Source organism: Cucurbita moschata, unplaced genomic scaffold, assembly GCF_002738365.1.
Source record: "Cucurbita moschata cultivar Rifu unplaced genomic scaffold, Cmos_1.0 Cmo_Scf00182, whole genome shotgun sequence".
Lineage (NCBI taxonomy): Eukaryota > Viridiplantae > Streptophyta > Magnoliopsida > Cucurbitales > Cucurbitaceae > Cucurbita > Cucurbita moschata.
The window spans coordinates 24,480-31,847 of NW_019268698.1; the positions used below are offsets into that span (position 1 = coordinate 24,480).

A 7,368-nucleotide genomic window follows, 5' to 3' on the forward strand; every position below is an offset into this window, starting at 1 on the left:
TTTTTTTTATTTTCACTATTATTAATGATGGGACATTTAGGGTTTTATGATGTAAAAATCATGGGGATTTAGCTCAGATGGTAGAGCGCTCGCTTTGCATGCGAGAGGTACGGGGATCGATACCCCGCATCTCCAAAAATAAGACTATCTATTATTAAATATATTATTTCTTTTCAATTTTTCCCTATTCATGACATGTTGGGTAGCAATATTTCTTCATTTTCACTATTATTGATGATGGGACATTTAGGGTTTTATAATGTAAAAATCATGGGGATGTAGCTCAGATGGTAGAGCGCTCGCTTAGCATGTGAGAGGTACGGGGATTGATACCCTGCATCTCCAAAAGGGAGAAGTTATTTTTTTAAGTATGAATTAATTTAACATGTTATGTATAAGGTGGGTACGAGAGAAAAAGAAAAGATACTTATAAAAGGATTATGGAGAAATTATTTTTTTAAGTATGAATTAATGGTGGGTACGAGAGAAAAAGAAAAGATACTTATAAAAGGATTATGGAGAAATTATTTTTTTAAGTATGAATTAATTTAACATGTTATGTATAAGGTGGGTACGAGAGAAAAAAAAAAGATACTTATAAAAGGATTATGGAGAAATTATTTTTTTAAGTATGAATTAATGGTGGGTACGAGAGAAAAAGAAAAGATACTTATAAAAGGATTATGGAGAAATTATTTTTTTAAGTATGAATTAATGGTGGGTACGAGAGAAAAAGAAAAGATACTTATAAAAGGATTATGGAGAAATTATTTTTTTAAGTATGAATTAATGGTGGGTACGAGAGAAAAAGAAAAGATACTTATAAAAGGATTATGGAGAAATTATTTTTTTAAGTATGAATTAATGGTGGGTACGAGAGAAAAAGAAAAGATACTTATAAAAGGATTATGGAGAAATTATTTTTTTAAGTATGAATTAATGGTGGGTACGAGAGAAAAAGAAAAGATACTTATAAAAGGATTATGGAGAAATTATTTTTTTAAGTATGAATTAATGGTGGGTACGAGAGAAAAAGAAAAGATACTTATAAAAGGATTATGGAGAAATTATTTTTTTAAGTATGAATTAATGGTGGGTACGAGAGAAAAAGAAAAGATACTTATAAAAGGATTATGGAGAAATTATTTTTTTAAGTATGAATTAATGGTGGGTACGAGAGAAAAAGAAAAGATACTTATAAAGGGATTATTATATCATTATGGCTAAGTAATGTCCCACAAGCACATAGAGAGAGGACTTATTGTAAAGGAAATTTGATGAGGAATTTGATGAATTCCTTAAAAGAGATAAGAGCTTATACTACTTGTAGTGGAGAGGGAATTTGATAAATTCCTTAAAAGAGATAGTAGTTTATACTACTTGTGGAGGGGGAATTTGATGAATTCCTTAAAAGATTCCTCCAAATGATAAGAGCTTATTGGATGGCGGTAGCGTCCCATGCATATGACGGAACTTCTTCACAATTGCAATATCTGACAAATGAATATTGTTGTCATTTATAGCTTCTATCACAATAATATAAAATTTTGTGTCAAAGCCTATATGGGACTGAAAAGACCACCACACGCTTGTAGATTAAATTATATCTACCACCTCTGAAATTTTCCACGGCAAACCTTCCAACAGCTTGCACTTCTTCATCATTGACATCCTTAATTGGAACTAGATTTTAAGGCAAATCTTCTCCACGACTCACTTTGGAACACTTTTATAGATAGTTTCAACAAACTTACTTTGCTCGTGAATACTTTAGAGTTCAATATTTTTAGTTGGAGAACGCTATTCAAATTGATAGGGTCGAATCTTACAACAAAGTCCTCTCTCAAATATGGTTCGTTATTTGATTTTTTTCTCTTGAGTGAATTTTAAGTGAAACACATTCTCTACCCAAGTAGTTGCAAGATGCAAGCTTCACACTAAGAGGAATCAAAGTCCCAAGTATCAACGTCCTTTAAGTGTCAATTTTCATTCTCCATCTCAACATAAATTAAACTTATTTTCGTGAAGATATATATTTATAAAAGTAAAATATTTCAGAGTTAAAAAATAAAAATGAGATATAGATACGAGACATAAATATGATACCAAATAGATATGGTAACTGTTAGGATTAGATTTTATTGAGTTATTTGGATTAGATTTGATCTAGTTATTTGAATTAGATTTGATTTAGTCATTCTTCAATTGGATGAGAGATTTCTCCCAATTCTTCTGATGTTTCCAATTTTCTTTTTCTGTTCCTACAAATTTGGTATCAGAGCCATGCCCTAAACTAGTTAAAACTAGAAGCAGCAGTCTTCTAAGTGTGTCATAATAAAAGTATGTCGATGGAGAGTACAGTTGTGCAGTCTGATAGAGGAAGGAGTCAAGGTCGTGGAAGCTTTAGTGGCAGAGGAAGGGGACGAGGCAGACAAACCTTCAACAAGGCCATAGTGGAGTGCTATAACTGTCACAAGCTAGGACATTTTCAATGGGAATGTCAAGCATGGTTGTAACCGGAAAGGGTAATGTACGATTGGAAGTGAATGGAATCATAATGATAATCACAGGAGTGTTCTATGTGCTAGACCTGAAGAACAATTTGTTGAGTAGTGGTAAATTGCAAGCAAAGTGGGTTACCTTTTTGTTTCAAAATGGAACATGCAAGGTGTTTCATCCTGAGAGAGGCTTAATCATGGAGACAAAGATGTCTTTGAATCGAATATTCGTATTGCATGCTATATCTCAGCCTGTAGCAGCCACTCAAACTCAATTGAAACTTATGGGGAGAAGTGGTTCAAGGTCTCTGTCATACACTCACCGCTCCAATTCCTATCGCCATAGTCAGAGAAGCAGAAGGGACCCAAGTCCTTCCCCCTATCATTCCATTACCCATTCCAAGAGAAGCAGCCGTTCAAGTTTCCTCAGCCGCCAATGCAGAAGTGGGTCTTCCTCGTTATCTCCTTTCCCCAAATTGTTCAGTTTCAGTCCTAGTTGTGCATCCACTGATCGGAATCATTCCATAGAGAAGCTTAAGAAAGAGGAAGAAGAGAAGAAAAGGCGTGAAGCAAAGTTGAAGAAGTTAGAAGAAGATGCAGCTAGGAGGATGAAAGAACTAATTCAGAAGAAGATGCAGCTAGGAGGATGGAAAAACTAATTCAGAAGAAGGTTGGAGAAAGGCTAAACTCTGAAGAGACTAAATTAGAAATACAGAGGAGAATAGAGGAAGGTCGCACGAAGTTGTTTGTTGATGTTGATGTGCAGCTTGAGAAAGAGAAAGAAGCCGCTCTTACTGCTACAAGACAAAAAGAAGAACAAGCACGAAAAGAGAGAGAAGAGCTAGATAAAATGCTAGAAATGAAAAGAAGAAGGGTAGAAAAAGCACAACGACGATTATTTCTAGAGCTACAGCGAAAGGAAGAAAAACAATATTGTGAGCTCGAGTTGATTTAGAGACAAAAAGAGGAGGCATCTCAGAGAACTAAGCTAGATGATAAGAGTTTGAGTTATGTTGTGCTGGTAGTTAGTGAAGAGTCAAAAGCTTACAGACTCTATGATATAGAAGCGACAGATGAAAATAATGATATAGAAGCGGCAGATGAAAATACTGCAGAGGAAAATACAACCCCTTAAAGGGAAACCGGGATGCTAAGGAATTAAAAAGCTTTATTTTTGACGTAGAACCATACTTGAAGGTTATTGGAACTTGCTCATAGGACCTAAGAGTTACGTTGGTCGCAATGCATCTCACGGACGATGCAAAACTATGGTGGCACTCGAAGGTGAATGGTATAAAAAATGGGTCATGCACCATAAACTCATGGGAAGATTGTTGTTGGAATCGATGCAATCGACGCTCGTCTGGATGAGTTGCCAATCAAAGACCTGACGTTTGATGTTGACCCTTTTGAAGAAAGAGCCACACGATCGAACAGCTCGAAACATCGCGGTAACTTTGAGAACTGTATCACACACATGAAAGGACGTGACGAAGAGTTAGACATTACCCAAAACATCATAGTAAAACTCTTCAGGGATTAGACAAAGGAATTTAGGACAACTACACCAAAAATTCATTGTTGTCCAACGGTTTGGATATTTGGCTTTCACCTAGGAGATTCTGGTTTGATTCTCTGAAATTGAATATTATTTTCTTATTTCTTTCTATTCTATAGTTTCATCTTTTGCCACCAATTATATTTAAACTTTACCTCATTTTGAGGGCACTGTAATGGTCAAGTTCAATAGTATCTTAGATTAAAAAGACTTTTATGAACATTGTACCTATGTTAGTGTTATGTTATAGATATTTGTTTCAATTTCAACAAGTGGGGTTGAGGTGATTCAAATGGTTAATGCGATAATCCAGCTATTTTTGAGGTCTCTCTTGTTGAACGCCATCATGGTTTAGATGTGCACCCGAGTGAGTTTGACAAGGAGACCCAAATTTAAACTTTACCTACGTTTGAGAGGCACTATAATGGTCAAGTTCAATGGTATTTTAGATTAAAAAGACTTTTATGAACTTTGTACCTTTGTTAGTGTTACTTTGTACCTTTGCTTGTGTTACTTTGTACCTTTGTTAGTGTTATGTTATAGAAATTTGGTCAAGTTCAACAAGTGGGGTTGAGGTGATTCAAATGGTTAATGCCACTTTATTTGATTCAAATTGTTAATGTGATAATCTAGTTGAATAGTTACAGGTTATTTCCAAGGTCTCTCTTATTGAACGCCAACAAGACTAAAATGATTGAGATGAGCACATGAGTGAGTTTGACCAAATTGAAATAAAATCAAATAAAATCACTAAAAAAAATCAATAAAATAGATAAAAAAAAAGTGAAAAAAAATTAGCCTTATGACACTTCCTTCAACTCGAAGGGCAGTAAATAAAGGATTCCTTCGCCCAAGACCCATGATCCTACTCCCAACATGGAAATGATAAGCTATAGAATCATTCCAAGAACCTCAATGGATGGGTTACAAACTTACATTTCCAATCTCGACAACTGGATGTGTCATCTGTGTTAGAAGAACGACCGCATTAGAGCAAGTCATGAGGATAGAAGATCCCGTTGGAGGATGATAGACGAACCGTAATCTTCAGCCCAACGAGCCAAGCTTTTGTAGAAGCAAGAACCCTTGTATTAAAGAAATTAACACCTTCTTATACAAAATTTTGATCAACCAAGAGATAAAGCTAGAATTAGATGATGAGATCCAAGATTGAGAAACGAGATTTGGAACCTTTTTCTAAATTGAGTCACTTCACCATCGAACTTGATCATGGCTTGATTGAATTACTCAGATGCAATCTACCACAAGAATTGCATGAAACTTGGAAATGACAAAGATATGCTCAGATTTCTATAAGGGGGATCGTCTCAACTTGAGAGATTAATTTCATTGATCACAAATATGCTTTTACATAATAATTTGTGGTGGCCGTGATTTAATCTTGATCCCTTTAAATCTCCACAGAAGATGAAGTCAATTTGAGCATTACAAACTTTATGAAATTAAAATAATAAATAAAGTTTTCTAACCGCTCATGAAATGATGCACAGTCCAAATATTTACTTTTGAATATCCAAATGGTCCAAAACGAATGTAACACATGAAGATCTAAAGAACTCAACTTAACACTAACCACCTGGGGTGAACATGAATCGAACACATGACCTTTAGATCTTCAACCTGATGCTCTCCCAACTGAGCTATCCCCACAATCATTAGAAATCAAAATTCACCAGTAAAGATATTTTCATTGATTCATTGAGATTTTAAAAAGAAATAATGACTAATTTTTTATTGAATAGTCAAGTCATGCAAATAGAAATAGGTGCGGTGAACGGGGAGATCGAACACGTGACCTTCAAATCTTAAGTCTGACGCTCTCCAAACTTAGCTATCCTCGCTAACATTAAAAATGAAAGTTTTTATGTAAAGATATTTCCGCTAATTAATTGAAACTTTAGAAAGAAATGATCACTAATTTTGGATTGAATAGTCATATTGTGCAATGTGAACCATGTGTGGTTAACGTGGATCGAGCACGAGACCTTCAGATCTTCAATCTAACGCTCTCTCAACTGAGCTATCCACACTATAGTTAAAAATAAAAATTCATCAGTAAAGGTATTTTCGCTAATTCATTGAAATTTTAAATAGAAATAATCACTAATTTTTAATAAGATATTCAAGTTATCCAACTTGTATAAGGTGCGGTGAACTAGAACACGTTAGGTATTTCCGATAATTCATTGAGATTTTAGAAAGGAATATTGACTAATTTTAGATTGAATAGTCGAGTTATGCAACTAGAATTAGGTGCACTGAACGTGGAGATCAAACACGTGACAAACACGTGACAAACACGTGACCTTCAAATCTTCAGTCTGACTCTCTCCCAACAGAGCTATCCCCGCTAATATTAAAAATGAAAATTCATAAGTAAAGGTATTTCCGCTAATTCATTATGTTTAAAAAAGAAATAATCACTAATTTTAGATTGAATAAGCAAGTTATGTTTTTAGATTGTATAGTCACATAATAAACTTGTATTAGGTGCGTTGAACAGGGATAAAACACGTGTGACCTTCAAATTTTTAGTCTAACAATCTCCCAACTAAGCTACTCTTGCTAACATTAAAAATGAATATTTATCGGTAAAGGTATTGGGTGCACTTCTGGAAATTCAACAAAATGCAATAGTATTAGACCGATATGCCAGATTTAAATCTCGCTTCTGGAAAATTCAACAAAAGGCATTGGGTACGCAGTTGTAGTACGACATTCCACCCATAAACAAATGGTCAAACAGAAATGCTCAAGAAAATATTGGTAGACATGTTGAGGGTATATGTGATGGATTTTGCAGGAAGTTGGGATAAGTACCTACCCCTTATGAAATTCGCTTATAATAATACTTGCCAAGCCACCATACAAATGGCAACATACGAGGTTCTCTATGGATGAAGATTTTGATCCCCTATCCTTTGGGAAGAAAGGGGGCAAACGACAACTATTGGGCCAGAGCTGGTGCAAATTTCCAACGCCGCAATCCGGAAGATTAAAGCTAGGATACAAACCGCACAAAGCCGAGAGAAAAGCTATGCAGACCTAAGGCGCAAGGACATGGAATTGTAGGTAGGGGATCATATATTCCTAAAGGTAGCACCCAATGAGAGGGGTGCTCAGGTAGGGTGAAAAGGGGAAGCTAAGCCCTAGGTTTATCCGTCCCTTTGAGATATTAGAAAGGATTGGATCTATGGCCTATAGAATCGGGCAGTGCCCAAACTTGTCTGCAGTACATAATATCTTTCATGTATCCATACTACGGAAGTATACCCTAGATCGTTCGCACGT

At 35.3% G+C, this 7,368-nt stretch overlaps 1 non-coding gene across 1 annotated transcript; it reads left to right on the forward strand.

The window, feature by feature from the left end:
- Positions 1-62: 62 nt before the first annotated feature.
- TRNAA-UGC lies at positions 63-135 on the forward strand. The gene has a single exon. It is a non-coding gene; the product is annotated as a tRNA-Ala (tRNA).
- The last annotated feature ends 7,233 nt before the right edge of the window (positions 136-7,368 follow it).